The sequence below is a fragment of the Pelophylax lessonae genome (assembly GCF_965119305.1).
Source record: "Pelophylax lessonae genome assembly, chromosome: 3".
NCBI classification, from domain to species: Eukaryota; Metazoa; Chordata; class Amphibia; order Anura; family Ranidae; genus Pelophylax; species Pelophylax lessonae.
Window position 1 is genome coordinate 535105031 of NC_138770.1, and position 22171 is coordinate 535127201.

Here is a 22171-nt window from a genome sequence, read left to right on the forward strand (position 1 = left end):
GTTACAAGCACTGACCGGAATCTTCCAATGATTTTGTTTTAAAGCCCTGGTCGACACAGCTTCCGAGATCAACTCCACCCCTGGGTCTTTTCCTAGAGAATCGCTTTAAAGGGGCCTGGTTGATCCCAGCTGAACTTGACTGAAGCTCATAGACATGCCACCTCTCCTGGCTGTTATATCTTCTCACCTCTGTTTAGTTGCCACAACCTCCCCACTCCTTTGGCTGGGGCTTTTTTGTTCTTCTGCCAAGCACTGCTACACTTGTAATAGCATGGGGTGGACACTTTTGGCTGTCGAGTCAATTCTTGCTGCAAGGGGTCAGTAATAGATTTTTGAATCCCAGCTTGAGTCTGTACCATGTGTTCAATAGTTTTCTCAATTTCAGAAAGGTTTGCAGAGCACTGATTAAAGCTTGTAGGAGGAGTTTTTATTCTCCCCTGATCATCCAGGCTGTAGGACCCCTGACCCTCTGTCTGGACAGTGCTGATTGGCCCTGTGCTGATCACATGCACCCTTCCAAGAAACACCAAACTGAGCATGTATAGCTTGCCCCCAAGGCTCTGTACTATCAGGAGATGGTTTGGGGGACAGTGGAAGAAGGAGAAGATCAGAGAAGACAAGATCAAACAGCCTTTTTACACAATGCAGAGGATTAACCCCTTAGGTTCTACAGTGAGTATACCAAGCATGCTTTACAGACTGATTTTACTGTTGTAGGTTTAGTAACACTTTAAACCTGTACTGAACCCTTTGCAGTGCAGCTGCAGCACCACTGCAAGGAAGAATTTTTAGGTTTCCTGGAGTTGATCTGGCATGGTTCACAAGATTTGCGATGCAATGCTGTGCAGATCACATGCGATGTCTATACGTCTAAATTCAGCCATACAGCGTGTATAGCTGAATTTACATCGCATTCGGACCAAAATAGTGCAGGACTCCTTTTTTTGGTCCACACTGGAATCAGATCATATGGGTGTGTGTGTGGGGGGGGGGGGGTCGCACTGCGATCTGCAAACTGATTTGGGGGTGTCTAACTTTACATTGACACCCCCAGCAGAGAGCAGTGTGAACTGCCTTACGAGTGACATGCAATAAGGGAACCCGCACTGGAATGCCGCTGGTTCCCGCATTGCACAAGTGTGAACCGAGCCTAGGGGATCTAAGTTCTGGAGGTATCTGGGTGTCCCTTTTCCTTGATATTGAAGGTCTCCCACTATCACTGTTACCTGCTGCTAAGGATAAATTCAGCGCACTTATCCCTTAACTACTTATCAATATATAGCATTAAAGTATTTCACGCTAACATCTGTATAGCAAAAATAACCCAATGTCTTCATTCTGTAGTGACAGATTCACATCTTTTAGTAAATGGATATCATGGCAATTTACCTCCTGAGAGCAAAATAATGAGAGATTTAAAATAGCAACAGTTTCCTGTACTCTCTGACTAATGCTTGAACTTTCCAGCTAACATAGTTTTGATCCCTGCACTACAGTTGGCTAAATTATGAGGCTGTCATTGCATAAACCATGAGAAAACATAGAAAGAACTGTAATGCTCACAAAACAGGATACGCAGAGAGCTTTATTTTCTTCTCTCTACAGTAAACTAAGAGAAACAAGCTTAAATATGCTTGCAGCTGGCATTTGAAATTTCATGTCATTTACAAACACACTGTAGTAGGATATTTCTAAATGAAGTTAAGCAATCGTGCTGTTTCTCAGTTGTTTCCAAATTCTGCCTCGAAAAAATTCTCATGCATGGTTTTCTTTATTATATCAGCTAAACAAGATGTTGAAGTGAAAATGCTGACCTGATTTGTGCAGAGCAGGGACATAAGTGCATTCATCCTGTTTCATAATCATAGCAAATATAAAAAAAAAGTTGGACGTAACAATATGACCCACACTGACACCACACATCGGGGAAATGTAGGCGTCATTGATGAAAAAAGCAATATTTTATAGTCCATCCTAAGCCCTTTTATTCTCATCTGTTTTAGAATAGAGTGATGAAGGGTTAGAACCCCTGTGGGATTCCTGCAGGCTAAACAAAAATGGCAACCTCCCAATTTTATAACTTGTTTTTAGAGTAAAGAGCACATGGAAGGGCAATGCACACAACAAACAAAACCAAATGGGTTTGGCAACACACTTATTAGCCAGCCAGAAAAAAAAAATGCTGCCTACCAATTTGCGTTTAAAAACGCAAGATTTTAGTTGCTAATATTTGTGGAAACTGCATTGCCTCGCTAAGGTCCCTCTGTGAAGTGAAATCCTAAGTCCGGTTTATCATGTTAGAGTTCATATAGCAATTAATAAATTAAGGAAATAAAAGAGAAGTTTGGGAATTATACATTGGGAAAAAGGGGGACTAGAATGCGGACTTTACTGTTACCAAACGTATTTGTATTAAAAAGCAGCAAAATTGACTACAAAAAGACATTGAAGACATAATCTTTTTTTTTTTTTTTTTTAACCACTTTACCACCGGAGGAGGATTTTGCTGTCTTACGTCTGGGCCACTTTTTGCGATTTGGCACTGTGCGACTTTAACGTCGCCAGACGTTATCGAACCACTTTGCCGCAGTAGAGCTCTAGTGAGCAGCAGTAAAATGGTTAAATTAGATATCTTAATAATTTTAAAAACAATGCATAATCATGCTCTTATAGTGCATGTATAGAGTATACAAAATATCTCTGAGAACATCCCAGAGGTCGACGCATTTCGCAAAGTCTGCTTCCTCAGGACCTTTTAGTAGAGATATATCCAGTTCATACAAATCATATAAAATATTGAACAGTTACATTTCAGGGATCTATGCATCTATATGACAATGACTGTCGCACTCAGTATCCATAACATAACTTACATGACCGTTTGAGAGCCTAAATGAGAAACAAATGGCCAGTTGAGTTAAATTTTGCTGCTTTTTAATACAAATACACGGCGTCCTAATTTGGTACCAGTAAAGTCAGCATTCCAGTCCCACTTTTTCCAATATACTTTTGCTCCGATCAGAATGTGGTACCTTCTTGTGGCCTCACATATTTTTTAATTTGTATAAGTATGGGAATGTGTTTTTTTTTTTACATACTTACCTAGGTGGATGCTGCATCTGTCCCTCGCCAGCTCTAACACTGAGAACCAAGCAATTAAACACTGCCGATCACTCGGTTATCACAGCCCGGTGAGCATAGAGTCGGTGACTGTTAGTCACTGGCTCTATGCCCCCCTCCCCTGCGCTCACTGGAGCGCTGGGCTGTGGAGGGGGCAGGAATGGCTGGCTCAGGCTTTCAGTGGCTCACTGAGAGGCTGAGCTGGGTGTCTGTCCAGGCATGTGGTCCCGATCTTTACAGAGCCTGTACCGCCTCTGCGACGTCAGCCGAAAATGGGTCTGCTGAAAACTTACTAGCTAGCCAGCAAAAAAAAAAAAAAAAACACTTTTTCACAATTTGGTTTTTGCAGATAAACTATATTGTCAAAATTATTGGGATACCTGCCCTAACACACACATGAACTTTAATGGCATCCCAGTCTTGGTCCGTAGGGTACAATATTGAGTTGATCCACGCTTTGCAGCTATAACAGCTTCAACTCTTCTGGGAAGGCTGTCCACAAGCTTTAGGAGTGTGTCTATGGGAATGTTTGACCATTCTTTCAGAAGCGCATTTGTGAGGTCAGGCACTGATGTTGGACGACAAGGCCTGGCTCGCACTCTTTGCTCTAATTCATCCCAAAGTTATTCCATTGGGTTGAGGTCAGCACTCTGTGCAGGCCAGTCAAGTTCCTCTACCCCAAACTTGCTCATCTATGTCTTTAGGACTTTGTGCACTGGACCGAAACATTTGGTGGAGGGGGGATTATGGTGTGAGGTTGTTTTTCAGGGGTTGGGCTTGGCCCCTTAGTTCTAGTGAAGGGAACTCTTAAGGCATCAGAATACCAATGCAATTTCATGCTCCCAACATTGTGGGAATAGTTTTGGGATGGCTCCTTCCTGTTTCAACATGAGTGCACAAAGCAAGGTCCATAAAGACATGGATGAGAGAGTTTGGGGTGGAGGAACTTCACTGGCTTGCACAGAGTCCTGACTTCAACCCAATAGAACAACTTTGGGATGAAAGTAGATAGAGCGGAGACTACAAGCCAGTCTTTCTCATCCAACATCAGTGCCTGGCCTCACACATGCGCATCTGGAAGAATGGTCAAACATTCCCATAGACATACTCCTAAACCTTATGGACAGCCTTCCCAGAAGAGTTGAAGCTGTTATAGCTGCAAAGGGTGGGCCAACTCAATATTGAACCTCATGGACTAGGACTGGGATGCCATTAAAAGTCATGTGTGTAAAGGCAGGCGTCTTAATACTTTTGACAATATAGCATATGTGTGGAAGCCATACTACCTTGTCAGAGTCCCTCTATTAGGGCTGGTATGCCTGGAGGCAGTGCATCCCCCCTTAAAGGCATAGAGGCACAACAGAAGCCCAGCAGAGAACAATGACAGTTGAAAGCATCTCCTGTGTCCCTTAGCCAATTCCAGCAAACTGATTAAAATGGCAACTTCTTCAATTTTTAACAAGCTTTAAGAGCCGGTTCACATTAGAGCGATCCGACTTGCCGGGGCGACCTCACAAGTTGCGGTGCACTGCTCGTACCGCGACCGCGGAGTGGCTGGCACGGACTTCATAACATTGAAGTCTATGCAGGTCGCCCTGGGTCTCCCCAAAGAAGCTCCGGACCCTTTTTCTAAGTCGGAGCGACTTGTGTCGCTCCTATTAGAATGGGTCCACAGCTTCTCTATGGCAGGCGACCTACGGCGACCTGTCAGGCGACCAGGTCGCCTGACAGGTCGCCCCAGTGTTAACCGGCTCTTAGAGTTAGGTACACATGGAAGGGCTTTGTAAAAAGTAAACAAAACAAAATGGATTTCCCCAACGCTGTTGCCAGCTAGCCAGCAAAGAAAAAAAATAATAGTGTCTATCAATTTGCTTTAAAAACAGTTGTTTTAGTTGCACAACATTTACAAATATATAGAAGATGCACTGGCTCTTCAAGGCCCCTTGGTGTGGCACTCGCTGTAGCCTATTAGAGCCTACTTGTTGGAGCATACTGTAAATAGCAATCTGTGAATTAAGTGCAGGTATGCCTGAAGGCAAAAAAATCAATTCTTATGAAATTTTATTTTGCACTGATACAGTTACAACATCTTTGAAATGCTAACACTTTTCAGCCTAAGCCTTCCTCATAGCATGCTCATATGCCCGAAGGCAGCCCATTCCTCCTTAAAGGTGCAGTGACACTTCAAAAGCCTCTTGTGAAATTATTTTTACTGCCTTGGTTCCCAGAGGAGAATTTACCCCCTGCAATTGTACTGCTGATTATGAGCTGTATAGCACATGCACATGTGAACGCATGCATAAAAATTCTTCAAGATTTCTTAATCAAGAGCGTACCCATGTATTCGTGCATATATACATGTAAAATACTGACCAGTAATGCAGATTATTGCATTTTCTTTACTGTCTATGTGCAGCATAAGTTTATGGGCCTTTGAGTACAGGCCCATGGGTCACATTCAGATTAGTTAAAAAATGTTTGAATGCCCAAAAACACCGCATTTTTAGGTGTCCCGTGTGCAAGAACCCTTATTCTGCTCACCTATGACTGTGTTCTACACACTCCTGTAACCCCTTTGACATTCCAATTATGAAGAGCTGACAAATCAGAATTACAGGAGGACAGTAGGAGGGTCAAACTATGCAATGTTACAGTGAGCTCAAGCCATACAGCGATGACGATATACTGTAAAGAAGTCAATGACAAAAAATTGCCTGAAGTAGATTGTCCTGTTTTGATTCTGGTAATGGAGATAGAAAATGCATTGCCATCTGGGATAAAAAATTGTAAAGGGGTCCCAGTAGAACCTTTTGTTTTAAAGGGTGTAATTGGTAGAATATTAGTATTGTATACCATATAATTAGTAGAACAGAGCAAAGATACTGTAAATAGTGTAAAGAGAGGGAATGGGGAAAAGAAAAGGGAAATAAAGGGGGGAGGAATTGAAGGGGGGGGGGGAATGCGGTCTCCAATTTCATTGTCTAAGGCGGGGGCAGTTTCCTGTATTTCCCTGAAAATGTGAATTGGGCCGAATAAAACTGAAAATGGTCCTCTTGACCTCTGAGAGATATGGTCTTCCATATTCATAATGTCTTTAACATTGACTAATAGCAGGAGCCAAAGGAGATTTCTATTAGGAGGGGATGCAGATCTTGGCAGTGCTAATAAGGGAGAGAAAGGCCTTTGTGTAACTGAGCCTGGAACTGTCCATGTCTGCCTGGAGGAAAGCTGGATAAAGATAAAATATGGAGCTCTAGAAGAGCTGGTTGACTCTCCTGGAGTAAAAGCGGCCCACATCGTTTGCTAAACTTTGCTAGAAGACAGGAGTGTTAGCTGCAACTTAAAGGTACTTTCCATTAGAGCAGCGTGTTGAGTCCTGAGGTTGTGCAGACGTTATGAAGCCCCTTCCTTCTCTCATGTGATGCAGTAAGGAATAAACCTACATACATATGTATTTCTAAAAAGTGACTGGAGCCAAATTCTCTGCAGACTGACGAACACTTGCCAAGTTCCTAGTTGTGAGGTGCCCATCCTGTCCCTAGCCTTTGGGGGTCAGGGGGGTTCTACACTTGAATAAAACTATACTGCTGCTGGCCAGTTTTACATTGCTATATCCTCTGCAACATCTTAACTATTATAGTGAAACCCCAGCTAGAGTTCAATTTTGGGTCTAGACTTGGTCATGAAGAGTTACCTGCTGTTATATTATTATACCTCTGGAAACCTTTTTGTGATGAAATTATTGTTGGTTAATATATTGAACACAAAATGTGTAAAAAATATTACAAAAATATGTATAAATGCAAAATTTGATGTATTTTTCTCATCATATACAGAATAAATAACTTATAAAAAGTTGCCCGTCAGTCTCCTGAAGAAGCTATCGTGAGATGGCGAAACATGTCGAGCCGGCACTATATAGTTATAAATTTCTCTTTTTATATGATTTTAAAAAAAATGTCGTTGATCATTTTTTGATGAATAAAATTTGTGAATTGATTTTATGGAAATGACTTCTTCTCCATCATTTATTTCTTGAATTTGCACCTTAAAAGTCCCACAACAAAAATTTCTCTTGTATAATTATATTAAGGGATGTGGTGCGTATATAATTCTATCTCCAGCTAACCTTTTCAAAAAACCTGGTATTGACTAGTATTCTAGCGGTTTTCTCCTTCTGTTTCTCTTCTTCTACTTGCCAATGTGGCCCCAGCACTGATAGAGAGGGGAAAAGTAAACAAGAATGCTATGCAAGCACTCATCGTTCTCCTAATCAACTACTGATGTAACTAGTTGTCAGGGTGCCAGTGGCTTGACCTGCACAGTGCCCAAGGTTGTCAGGATGCCAGTGGTTTGACCTGCACAGTGCCAAGGGTTGCAATGTTGCTAAGTAAAAACCTGTGGCAATTTGTTGCCATTTTTAGGCATTTTGCCAAGGCCTCCTTGAAGAACCCAAGAGGCATACCAGGGTACCACAGCACCCTGGTTGAAAAAGGCTGTTCTAGACTAATGTGGGATTTGCAGCCCTTAGTAAATTTAACAGGCAGATTCGCTCATGCTTAGGGTAGGATTATTGTGGTTCTAAAGGCTGAAGGTGTTTTACGTGCAGTTAAAAACCCTTCCGTATTCATCTCCCCCTGTAGCCCCCCCCCCTTCTCCCAGGTCTCTTACTCAGCCTAAGAGGAGGAAGTAAGGGGCGGGGCCAAGCCGTGCTCTGTGTGTCTTTTGGACACACAAAGGCAGCTCGGGAGCGAGCATGCATAAGTGCCTCCAGAGCAAGCAGCTTAGCCTGGGGGATGCTCAGCAGGGGGAGGGAGCAAGAAGCATCTGCGGGGGATGCAAAAAGAGGGGGATCAAGGCTGCTATTTGCATAACTGTTACACAGAGCAGGTAAGTATGACATGTTTGTTATTTTTAGCACAAAAAATGACAAAAAAAAAAAAAAACCTATGCATAGCTGCACCAGATTCTGCACTCTCCAGTTTTAGTAAATCAATCCCAATGTTTACATATTATTATTTACTTAGCCAGTGCAGTTTTTAAACTAAACATTTATCCTAGAGTTTAGTTTTAACAGCTAGCTAAATTTGTGATTCAAGTGGTGCATGTAGGCCATGTTGGGCATGTAGGCCCGTTGAATCAAACCAAACACTCTAGATCAGTGATGGCAAACCTTGACACCCCAGATGTTTTGGAACTATATTTCCCATGATGCTCAACTACTCAACTACACTGCAGAGTGCATGAGCATTATGGGAATTGTAGTTCCAAAACATGTTGGGTGCCAAGGTTCCCCATCACTGCTCTAGATTAAAAGCAGAAACTTTGCTTCTGCCCAACCCTCTAATGGCAGTATTAAGTGTTTGTAAAAAGGTAGGCAACAATAGTAATGGGCTAATGCTTAATGCCCTAGTACTCACCTGGACCACATCAGCCCTAATATAGTTAGTAATTGTCGGTTATATAATTCCAGGCATACTGTTGCCTGATTATGTAGGATCAATTTATCACAATTGCATTTGTCTTCGCAGCCAGATACCAGATGTCTGAAAGCACAAGTGTGGTAGAATCAATTTTTCCCAAAATTTGGATTAGGGTCTTGCTTTGAAGGCCTACTTATGCAGGAACCAGGCTTATTATATAAGATACAAAAGTCATAAAAAATGATTGTGTCTTTCACAAAGAAAAAGACTGTATGGTCAATTTTCCCCTACCCTAATTCAGCTACTGTACTAAGAATGTTAAGCTGTAGAAGTAGACAGAAAGGACAGTTTACTGTGTGTGCCAGCACTGGTGTGGTTGTACATACTAGTACAGGATATTTTCCTGACTAGAAGATGTTTTGGGTGGATGACCAATTGAACCTCTTATTGCCATCTACAAAAGGAGATTACTTATTTTGTCCGAGAGTTTGGGCATGGGATATTCCCTGTAACTTTGGCTTGAAGATCAGATCTAGATCAGAAGCAAAATAATTTTGACAGATCCCTGGACAAACACAATGTTGATACATGTAATTAAAACTACTTCATAACTTATAATTATCTGCATAGCGCATATTTATCTGTAATAAATCCACACAGCATACTAGAGTCTGATGCTTCCTATTTCCTCCATCCTTTATAATTGGCTGGTAGAGTCTTAGCAATGGCACAGCAGAGTGGATTTGCATACAGAGATATATAGAGGACTTGTGCTACCTATCCTTTAACAGGGGCAACTTTGACCTTGCCATTGGGCTCTTGCACATAAAGGTGACTGTATGATGCATCAGGCGCAGATCGCTCCTACAGAATTCTCAAACAGTTAGGCTCCATGTACACAGGACGTTCTAAATGGCCGTTTAGTAGCAGTTGGGCGTTTTGTTCAGAAGCCCCTGAACCCACCTCTATGTTATCTTATCTGTCCATGTACACAGGGTCGTTTACAGTCATTTGCAGGCAGTTGAGTTCAGGGACGTTTTTTGGAACGCAATTATTTGCGTTCGAACGTGTGTTTCCCGGCGTTTCAAATGCAAAAACGCGGCTGAACGCGACCGAACGCGATGACCTGCGTTTGGCGCTCGCGTTTTTCCATTTTAAAGGGGAATGATTTTTTTTACCTCTAGGAGCGGTTTTAAACGCAATCGCCCGCAAACGTCCGCTAAACGCGGGTGCAAACGCGACACAACTGACGTTTTAAACGTCCTAAAAAAAATTAAAAAATTCCAGCATTCAAGGGACTTTTAACAACGTCCCGTCCCGTGTACATGGAGCCTAACAGATCCAGAGATGATGGGGTCCATTGTGTGATGTAATAAATGCATTACATAATTTATACCTCTTTGAATATAGAAGACTAAATTTAAAATCTTTGGCTTAAAAAAACAAAAACAGTAAAAGATAAAAATTTAAAAATTGAAAACTAGAGGGGCCCTTTTTGTCTAAGAATTACAAAGAGCACAGTAGGAGTTAAAAAAAGGAAATTTAAAGGAAAATATACATTAAAAGGAGAGTGTAAGATTAATGCTATGACAATATTTAAATAAAATAACAGCAAAAAGTCTGAGACAGCAAAGTTGAGATAAAAAGCAGCAAACACAAGGAACTTCTTTCTGCATGTGCAGTCATGGGCTTGTTTTATGCTCCTGATTGACATGATGTATAGAGTACTTTTTTGAAAGGGTAAATATATATTACAGTACAGGCATGCCAAGGCAGTTCTTTGATACAACTTTGAGTCTCCCTGTTCTGTAATTTTTTCTGTTTCTTGGTTACCAGTACCACCCTTGCCTATTTTCTGTATTCTCTTATTTTAGCCCTAAGCTGCACTTGTCTTTTTCGACTAGTCCGTTCCTTTACTAACTGGTCAGTGTTCATTTACTAACCGTGGACTACTCCATGAACTTCATATCTTGCTTTATTTTTCTGTCTACATTTCATCTGTTTGTCTGCATGTCAACCAGACAAGTAGAAGGGCAACTATCTTGGAGCCTCACACAGCAAAACCTATAATACTCAAAATGATTCCTAGTAGAATAGTTGCATATACTGTAGAAATATACTACAGTTCAGTTGACAATACAGAGTGTGTGTAAATATATTACATATATAAACCAATGTACAGCAAGTCTTGGAATCTGACATATGTCTTTTTACCAAGAAAAAAAACTAAATCTGTGTGCTGTCAGTTTATAAGCTAAATATTTGTGGTACTGTTCCATCATGTCCATTTATTCTGTCAAGGGCAATACATTTAATAGTCATCAAGTTATTTACAGCGTACAAGGAGTTATGGAGCTAGTAGACTATTGAAAAAGTACTGAGTGACTCAATGATAATAGGTAAAACCTACCAGTAGGAACGATCTTCAGATTTTGGCTGACCATGAGCTTATGAATAGAAGAGGGTGTTGCGCAACCCGTCCAGCAGCACAGTACGTTTTACTATGTAAAAATAATGATATCATACAGATGCAGTCAGTCAAAACAAAGTACCATAGAAATGGGGAAAGAGTGGGAGATGTACAATACAGAGAGGGAACAGAAGCCAGGCGGGGGGAGCCAAGGTGCAACCGTCCAAGCGGTCAGAAAAGCATGGAGGGAATGATGTGGGGACCGAAAAGACACAAGTGAGGGTTTATAGAATGTACCTACCCCTGGTAGCGGCGAATAAAAGTTCACAATGGCCGATGTACTTAGGCGCAAAAACAATGTATAAATCATAGAAAGGATATTAATAACGGGGGAGGTCGGCTGTGATGAGTCTATCAGCTGATGTCGCTATATGCAAGGCACACAAGGTGTGTGTATGCTCAGGACAAATATCGATGATTATGACCTGGAGTAGAAGACATATAGGAAATCAGGGTAAAATAAATTAGAGCAGAAAGGGGAAGGAAAAGTGGGCCAGCAGGGGCCCCTACTGGGGAAATTTGCACAAGGGGACATGCAGAGTGACCCAGGAATAATAAATACCAAAGAAAAAGGCATAGGAATGATATAAATGCCCCTAGATATGAAGGGAGACTGCAAAGCCCAGCATGCCACACCAGAGATGAGTCAGAAACAAAACCATGAGCTTAACCTGAACTCTAGTCATTCTCATGTAGACAAACCAGAACAGTACCACTCTAATGTTCCTACCACTGCTTTCAGCTATAATGACATGTAATGAACTGGTGCACATTGAATAAAGCAGCTTGTCAAGCTACACTACGCTACAGAAAAATGGCAGGTAATTGCACACAGAAGGATTAAGCCCACTAGGGGATGAAACACGTCTGAGGGACCTTTCCTGCGGGTGGAGAAGCAGAGCTGAAGCCATCTTACTTTACCTTGTTTCATTTTGGTCACAGTCAGTCAGCATCGTGTGTGCGATCGGTTGCCATTTTTCTCTATCCATTTGCAGTTTGGAAAAACTGCAAACCAATGTGATCATTCACTGCCAAAGTGACCATTTATCAATTATTTCTGGCCTTTGGACTGTGGTCAGGTGGCTTAGAAGTGAGGTTTTGTAATGTAACAGACCTCTCCTTATAAAAGTATTGTGTATTGTGCTACATTACAGTGAGTTGCAGTGCTGTGGGCTACGTAGTACGTGCCAGTGCCATAAGGTTTGCTGTGTCTCCCAGGACAGTCTCAAGAGCATAGATGAGATTCCAGGAGACAGGCAATTACTCTAGGAGAGCTGGATAGGGCAGGAGCAGGTCCTTAACTCATCAGCAGGACCAGTATCTGCTCCTTTGTGCTCAGAGAAACATGATAAGTACTAACAGAGCCCTACAAAAATACCTCCAGCAGACCACTGGTGTGAATGTCTCAGACCAAACAATCAGAAACAGACTTCATGAGGGTGGCCTGAGGGCCCAATGTCCTCGAGTGGACCCTGTGCTCACTGCCCGCCACCGTGGAGCTTGATTGCCATTTGCCATTGAACACCAGAATTGGCAGATCCGCCACTGGTACCCTGTGCTTTTCACAGATGAGAGCAGGTTCACCCTGAGCACGTGACAGTTGTGAAAGGGTCTGGAGAAGCCATCAAGAATGTTATGCTGCCTGTATCATCGTTCAGCATGACCGGTTGGGTGATAGGTCATTGATGGTCTGGGGAGGCATATCTTTGGAGGGAGGCACAGACCTCTACAGGCTAGACTATGGCACCCTGACTACCATTAGGAATGGTGCAGTAGTAGTGCAGTAGTTTCTGGGTTCCTTCTGGTGCATGACAATCCCTGCATGACCATGTGGCGAGAGTATGCAGGCAGTTCCAGGAGAATGAATGAATTGATACCATTGAATGGCCCCCACACTTGCCTGACCTAAATTCAATAGAACACCTCTGGGACATTATGTTTCGGTCCATCCGATGCCGCCAGGTTGCACCTATGTCTGTTCAGGAGCTCAGGGATGCCCTGGTCCAGATCTGAGAGGAAAAACCCCAGGACAACATCCATTGTCTCATTAGGAGCATGCCCTGACATTGTCAGGCATGCATACAAGCACATGGGGGCCATACAAAGTACTGAGTACCATTTTGAGTTACTGCAATGAAATTTCAGCAAAATGGACTAGCCTGCTGCATCATTTATTCACTTTGATTTTTGGGATGTCTTCATCCCAAAGAGTTCAGCCCTCTGTAGTTTAATCATTTTCTTTTCCATCAAACAATGTGCCATCCTTTTATTCCTCACACATTACCCAGTTCAAATTGGCATAGATATCCAGCATGAGATTTTTCCCTATTGAGATCGGATGTGTTTTCAAAGTGTTCCTTTAATTTTGTGGAGCAGTGTAGTAACAGCAGACCACATTGTGTACATTTCCCCATAGCAGATCCAAGCTGTGCTTCCCATTAGGACACAACGCAGCTTATTCCCAGCTTATTCCCACTATGAGTTACATGTGAACTGTTACATCGATCAGTAGAAACCACAGTCACAGAAATCAAAATAATTACCCATGTGTTTACCCAAACAAGATCATTCTGAACTGAGAAGTCCCCATGGCATAATTAGCTAATTGTTAGTACATTATTTCTGCTTTACTGGAATTGCTTTGTTAGTAAGGCTCCTCCAAGAAGATACAAATGGACTAATAACATTGGGTATTTTTTTCTCACTGACCAATACCACCAGGCATTTTTCCTTCCATTGACCAATACCACCAGACATTTTTCTCCCACTGACCAATAACATCAGACATTTTTCTCCCACTGACCAATAATACCTGGCATTTTTCCTCCCACTTACCAATAATATCAGACATTTTTCTACCAGTGCCCAATAACACTAGGTTTTTTTTTCTCCCACTGACCAATAACACCTGGGGCTTTTCTTCCACAGGCAAAAAACACTGGGCATTTTTCTACCAGTGACCAATTGTCAGGGTGCCAGGAAACTAGACCACACGAAGATGCAAGTAAAATAAAGCGATTTATTTATGCAACAAAAATAATAACACAGCAAGAGAGAGAAGCAAAATCAAGAACAGCCGGGGTCAAGTTCGGAAGCGGGTAGTAATCCAAGCCAGGATTGAGTCCAGAAACAGGTAGTCATCCAAGCCGAGATAGAGTCCAGAAGCCGATAGTCTGCCGTAGCCGGGTCGTCGTCAGATGTGGGGTCATCTGCCGATTCCGAATCCAGAGCCAGGAAGGTCGTCAGCCAAGCCAAGTCATGCACGGAGAAACCACAGAGACCAGAGCACTGCTAGCAGTGATGCACCTTGGAGCACAAACGCAGGGGCAAGGTCTGAAAGCCATCAGGTGATATATATAGTCAGGTGTGCAACATCATCCCTGAGCGACGCCCAGGCCGCAGACAAGTGATGATGCAAACAGAGTTTATAAGAGACAGCAGTCTGCACATGTCCAAGATGGCTGCCAACAGGAAGGCAAGGTAAGACCTTGACACCAAAAACACCAGGCACTTTCCTCCCACCGAGCACTGGGCATTTTTTCCCCCACTGATCAATAACTACAGATATTATTCCTCCTATGTTGCTGGGCTATTTTCTACCACTATGATTTAGCTATGATTAGGCACTGTTAGTAGTGTGAAACGCGTAAGCTGTCTTTGATCTTTACCTCTGTAAGCTGTGGTATTTTTATCCTCTTTTCAATAAACATTTGCATTGGATTGCGGCTGTCCAGACATACTTTTTTTTTCTATAAGGGGCACTAGGTTACTGTGACTGTACACAGGCTAAAGGCTGTACTCTGTATGTTGTGCTGTATGTTACATACTGCTGACCAAAGTATTGTTTCTCAAGTGCTAGAAAGGAAGCTCTTCTTTAACCACTTCTGGACCGAAAGGTTTTACCCCCTTAATGACCAGGCCAATTTTTGCGATACGGCACTTGTTAATATAACTGACAATTGCACGGTCATGCGACACCATACCCAAATAAAAACAAAGTCCTTTTTTTCTCACAAATAGAGCTTTCTTTTGGTGGTATTTGATCACCTCTGCGATTTTTAGATTTTTGCCCTATAAACAAAAAAGAGCGACAATTCTGAAAAAAAAAAAAAATATACCGTATTTGTCGGCGTATAAGACGACTGGGCGTATAAGACGACCCCCAACTTTTCCAGGTAAAATATAGATTTTGGGATATACTACCCCTCTTCCAACGCACACCAAATACAAATTAAAAAAGCATCACATTTGATTTCAATATGGTCAATATTTCAATATTTGATTTCAAACTATGACCCAATAGTTAGAGGATAATATATTTGGCAAGTTTTAACTCAGGAAACAAAATAAAAAATGGCCCCTGATCTCAGTGACAGTGTTTTTTAATTTTTGAATGCATGTTTGAATTCAGCATCCTGTCTGTAATGCAAAGATATTTTTGCTTTCTGTACACAACCAGCCCTTCCACATTTATATAGTGTGATCCAGCACCTAGATGCTATCTATGATTAAAAATACCATATGCCCGGGGTATGCAAAAAAGAGATAGAGAGAGAGAGAGAGAGAGAGAGAGAGAGAGCAGCCATGTGACCAGAAAAACATGCCTCTTTCACCTGTCTGGCCCGCCATTGTATCCTGTTACCGTACCTTCTTCTCTGCCTCTCAGATCTCGCACATGCGCGCCTGCACCGCTTTACTGCAGTCCTCGGGAGCGAGACACAGAGAAGGAGGTACGGTAATAGGATACAAGGGCGGGCCAGACGGGTGAAAGAGGCATACCATAGTCTCTGAGACAGGGAGGGCTTGGAAGCAGGGAGAGCCAATCCAAGCAGGCATACCGTGGCCCTTTTTGAGTCCCCCCCCTACCGCATAGTTCAGTTGGCTCCGAAGTTTCAGCATCCGCCCTATAAGACGATACCCGGCGTATAAGACGACCCCCGACTTTTGAGAAGATTTTCTTGGGTTAAAAAGTCGTCTTATACGCCAGAAAATACGGTATATTTTTTACTTTCTGCTATAAAACACAGCCAATAAAAAAAAAAAAAATTAAAAATCTAAATTTTTTCATCATTTTAGGCCAATATGTATTCTGCCACATATTTTTGGTTAAAAAAATCCCAATAGTGTATATTGGTTGGTTTGCACAAAAGTTATCGCGTCTACAAACTAGGGAAAAGATTTGTGGCATATTTATTTATTTATTACTAGTAATGACGGGGATCAGTGATTTTTAGCGGGACTACGCCATTGCAGCGGACAGATCAGACACCTAACTGACAATCGTGACACTTTTGAGGGGACCAGTGACATTACTACAGTAATCAGTGCTAAAAAACATGCACTGTTACTGTAATAATGACACTGGCAGGGAAGGGGTTAACACCAGGGGCGATCAAAGGGTTAAGTGTGTCCCTAGGGGATGCTTTCTAACTGTGTGGGGGATGGACTCACTAAATGAACATAGAGATCTGTGTTCCTGAATAGCAGGAACACAGGATCCCTGTGTTGATCTGTGACAGAACAGAGGTTTGCCTTGTTTACATTCGTTCTGTTTCTATGGGAAGCGATCTCCCTGGCCAATCAGCGCGCCTGCGCCCTCCACTGGCTATTACACAAAACGACGTTCAGGTATGACGTTTCGTATAATAGAGCTGACCTGCCACAGTGTATATGTGACGGCTGGTCGGCAAGTGGTTAAGTTAGGTTCAGAAAGTAATGTAATGTAATGGAAGAGTTTTTAAAATAATATTTTGTCCTGAGGTTTATGTGTGTCTGTAAGCTTGTGATACAGTAACTCCAGAGTGTTGTGTGGCTACAAGGTCAGCGGCACACACGTGTAGTGTATACTGTGAGTAGACTCAGACTCTATTTAACTCTGCCCCTTTAAACCACCCCCAATTTTCAGCCATACCCACTATTTACCATGGAACAAGCAGAGCATCCCATATCCCTTCTTCAGGCTGTCCCTCTTTTTAAAGAATAAAGTTAGAAGATTTGTTCACCAAGACAAAGTAATAGGAAATTGAAAAAGTTACATGTGTCACCAGAACAGGGCATTAGGTTAAGGTCTTCCAATGGCGGCATCTGTTCAGGTAACCGTTGTCTAAGAGGAAAATTCCCCTCATTTTGGAGAGATTTCCTGTCACTTTTTGTTGTGTCTCCAGTTAAGGTAAAACCAGAACCAGTTAAGCACAGAAATCATAAATTAAATTGAAAAGTGTTTTATCTCTTCCCTACCCTAGCCAAAACAATGTAAAAAATTGGCTATACATACACCATAAATTCATATACACATATACAGTCAACACAGCAAATTGTAATTTAATGTTTTTAATGGGAATCTGCCAGAACAAAGATATGGGACCTACCATTGCTGACTTGTTTTAACGACTTCTGGACCGGAAGATTTTCCCCCTTAACCACTTCCATACTGGGCCATTATAAAATGACGCCGGCAGGAAGTCTTTTCGCCGATCCGGGAAGCCGTCATATGACGTCCGCCCGCTCTTGCCGCTACTGCGCACCCCCGGGGGTACGCAGCGTGGCGATCGGGGGTGAGGCTCGTCCCTCGGACTGAGCCCAACCCCCGATCAAGGTAAACAGCCAATGAAATTGGCTGTTTACCACGTGATCGGCTGTGTCAATCACAGCCGATCACATGAGCGGCTCCAGCGCGAGCTGCTCGTTCTCTCTTCAATACGCGCCCCCCGGGGGCGTGCAGCACGGCGATCGGGGACGAGGCTCGTCCCTTAGACAGAGCCCACCCCCGATCTAGGTAAAGAGCCAATGAAATTGGCTTTTTACTACGTGACCGGCTGTCAATCACAGCCGGTCACAGAATGTCAACAGAAAACACGGTAACTAGCTGTAACCGTGTTCTCCTTCTAACACACTGCTCCTGTGTGAGGAGGAGATTGTGGTAACAGCTAGTTACCAATTACAGTGCACCCCAAAATACACTGATTGCCCCCCCCCAATAAAGAGCATCTGTCACTAGCCCATCAAAGTACCTGTCACTAGCCCATCAAAGTACCTGAGTACCTTTCACCAGCCCATCAGAGTACCCGAGTACCTGTCACCAGCCCATCAGGTACTCTGATGACAGGTACTCGGGTACTCTGATGACAGGTACTCGGGTACTCCGATGACAGGTACTCGGGTACTTTTAGTACCTATCATCGGAGTACCCGAGTACCTGTCATCGGAGTACCCAAGTACCTGTCATCAGAGTACCCAAGTACCTGTCATCGGTGTACCCAAGTACCTGTCATTAGCCCATCAGGTACTCTGATGACAGGTACTCGGGTACTCTGATGGGCTGGTGACAGGTACCCGGGTACTCTGATGACAGGTACTCGGGTATTCTGATGGGCTGGTGACAGGTACTCGGGTACTCTGATGACAGGTACTTGGGTACTCTGATGGGCTGGTGACAGGTACTCGGGTACACTGATGACAGGTACTCGGGTACTTTGAGTACCTGTCATCAGAGTACCCGAGTACCTGTCATCGGAGTACCCAAGTACCTGTCATCAGAGTAGCCGAGTACCTGTCATCAGAGTACCTGTCTCCAGCTAAGAGTGCCCGAGTACCTATCTACACCCCATCAGATTACCCGAGTACCTGTCTTTAGCCCATCAGAATACCCAAGTATCTCTCTGAAGCTCATCAGAGTACCCAAGTACCTTTCTGAAGCCGATCAGTGTACCTGAGTACCGGTCTGCAGTCCATCAGAGTACCTGAGTACCTATCTGCAGCCCATGCCTCCTAGATTATGTGTTGGGGTGTTTGCTTTCCAAAATGGGGTCATTTTGTGGGGGTTTCCATTGTCCTGGTGTTCCAGGGCCTTCAAAAGTGTGATAGGTTGTAATGAAATTATATATGTAATTTATGCTCCTAGAACACCTGACAGTGCTCCATGCATGTTGGGCCTCTGTATGTGGCTATGCTGGGACAAAGTCCCACATATGTGGTATCGCCATACTCAGGAGGAGTAGCAGAATGTATTTTGGGGTGTAATTTTTGCTATGTACATGCTATGTGTTAGAAATATCTTCTGAATTGACAACTTTGTGTAAAAAAAAAAATGCGTTTTCATTTTCTTTCCACATTTTCCAAAAACTTGTGGAAAAAAATGACATGTTCAAAAGACTCATTATGCCTCATAGAATATACATTGGGGTGTTTGCTTTCCAAAATGGTGTCATTTTGTGGGTAATTCCCTTGTCCTGGTGCTCCAGGACCTTCAAAAGTGTGATAGGTCGTTAGGAAATTATATGTGTAATTTATGCTCCTAGAACACCTGACGGTGCTCCTTGCTGTATGTGGCCAGGCTGTGTAAAAGTCTCACACATGTGATATTTCCATACTCAGGAGGAGTAGCAGAATGTATTTTGGGGTGTAATTGCAAGTATGCATATACTGTGTGTGAGAAATAACTTGTAATTATGACAATTTTGTGTAAAAAAAAAAAAAAAATTCTTAATTTTCCCAAGAATTGTGGGAAAAAATTACAACTTCAAAAAACTCACCATGCCTCTTACTAAATACCCTGGAATGTCTACTTTCCAACAATGGGTAATTTGGGGGGTATTTGTACTGTCCTGACATTTCAGGGCCTCAAGAAATGAGATAGGCCGTCGGTACATCAGGTGTGATCAATTTTCAATGATTCGAACCATTGTTTGTAGACTCTATAACTTTCACACAGACTAAATAATAACCACTAATTTGGGTTATTTTTACCAAAGATATGTAGAAGTATAAATTTTGGCCCAAATTTATGAAAAAAAATTAATTTGCAAAATTTTATAATAGAAACTAAAACAAAATGTGTTTTTTTTTTCAAAATGTTCACTCTTTTTTCACTTATATCGCAAAAAATAAAAAAACCCAGTGGTGATTAAATACTACCAAAATAAAGCTCTATTTGTGAGAAAAAAAATGATAAAAAATTTGATTGGGTACAGCGTTGTGTGACTGAGTAATTATCATTCAAAGTGTGAGAGCACCGAAAGCTGAAAATTTGTCTGGGCAGGAAGGGGGTGTAACTGCTCTGTATGGAAGTGGTTAAACCAGAGTTATTTTGACGGACAATTGCACAGACGTGCGACACTTGACCCAAATATAATTGATGTCCTTTTTTCCCCACAAATAGAGCTTTCTTTTGGTGGTATTTGATCACCTCTGCGATTTTTATTTTTTGCGCATTAAACAAAAGAATACCGACAATTCTGAAAAAAAAATGTATATATATTTTTCACTTTCTGCTATACAACATTCCCAATAAAAAAAAAAGTAATATTTTTAGGTCAATTTGTACTTTGCTACGTATTTTTGGTAAAAGAAAATCCCAATGAGCATATTTTGATTGGTTTGCGCAAAAGTTATCGCGTCTACAATCTAGCGGAAAGATTTATATCATTTTTGTTAATTTTTTTTTTACTAGTAGAGGCGGCGATCTGCAATTTTTTAGCGTGACTGTGACATTGCGGCGGACAAATCGGACCCCTATCTGACATTTTTGACACTTTTGGGGGGTACCAGTGACATTACTACAGTAATCAGTGCTAAAAATATGCACTGTTACTGTACTGACACTGGCAGGGAAGGGGTTAACCCAGGGGCGATCAAAGGGTTAAGTGTGAGCCTAGGGGAGTGTCTTTTAACTGTATGGGGGAGGGACTTGTGGAATCAACACAGAGACCTGTGATCCTATATAGAAGGATCACAGGCGTTCTGTGTTCATTCCAGAGAGAACAACGGTCTGCTGTGTTTACGACAGCAGACCGTTGTTCCCTCTCCACAAGGAGCGATCGCGGGTGCCCGGTGGCAATCGCGGCCGCCGGCCCTGTGGATCGGCATCCCCCCTGCCTAAAAGGGGCAGGCGTGCACCTCCGGTGGCGCGTGCACGCCCCCAGGAGCGCTTCCACGAACCGCCGTACAGGCATGTCCAGCCAGCCTGCCGCAGTATATCTGCGCGGGTAGTCAGCAAGGGGTTAAGAATAAGGTTAAAAACAATACACGCCTAAAGGAATAAATAATCGATGTACATGGCAAGCATTATAAATTGGGTAGCCTCTTACTTAAGCAGTCAAGGTTTCCAACATAGCGGACTATAAAGGGAACTACTGGAGAAAATCAGTGGAGGCTCATGCAAAAAAAAAAGTTGTAGGCAAATTACAGGTTTACTTAACTGCCAGGGGCGCCTGGTTGGAACTCCTAGAAAAAAATGGGGGGGGGGGGGTGTGAGGGCATAGAAGGGAAGAAGGGGTTTTAGGGAACAGAAGAGGAGTTTGGAGGAAGAAAAGAAAGAAGAAAGGGAAAGAGTGCCAGGAATGCTACGCCATCCTTCCAGAGCGGTGGTGGTAACATTAAAGGTGCAATGCTCTATGGTTGGGTTGTAAATAATCTATTCATGGGGTCCACACTTTCAAAAATAAGTCATGTTTATCCTCCACTAAGGCTGTCAATTTTTCATTTCCATTTTACCAGTCAAGCACATGCAGTGACATTTTCTAATGTCCTTGCAATGTGTATAGCTGACCTGGATAGGTTTGTTTGCTTGATCCACAAAACTGAATTGTCACTTTAAGACTGCAGGTCAATGACTGAGAGAAATGAAATGGTTGAAACAGTGCTAATTCCCCTGATTGGCCACCGGAGGGAGAGTTGCAGACATGAGTGTCATTAGATTATAAATAAGTCTAAGGCAGTGAATCAGAACAGACTGTTGTCATAGTATCAATTTGCATACATCAGGTCAATGGCTGAAAAGACATTCAGTATGCAACGATGATATATGGGATACATAATATCACATTATAATTCTAGCCTTTATTTTACAATATTTATTTTACCACAAACCTAAATATGCCAATTAGCACCATGATTTCAGAATCTAAACAAAAAAATGGTGCAAAAATAATGTATTTAAAAAATTTAAGTCCAATAATCGCTATTCATTTGGTTTGAGATTTGTTATAATTAAAGGATTAATAAACACATCTTTTATTATTTGGTACTGAATAGTCTGTGTATGAATCTGTAAGTCATAGAAAGGATTGCATAACTTACAGACCTGACTGATACATTTTCGAATGCAGAAAAAAATTATTTCCTGATACATTTTCAGGTATTGCTGTTCTACTTTAAAGAA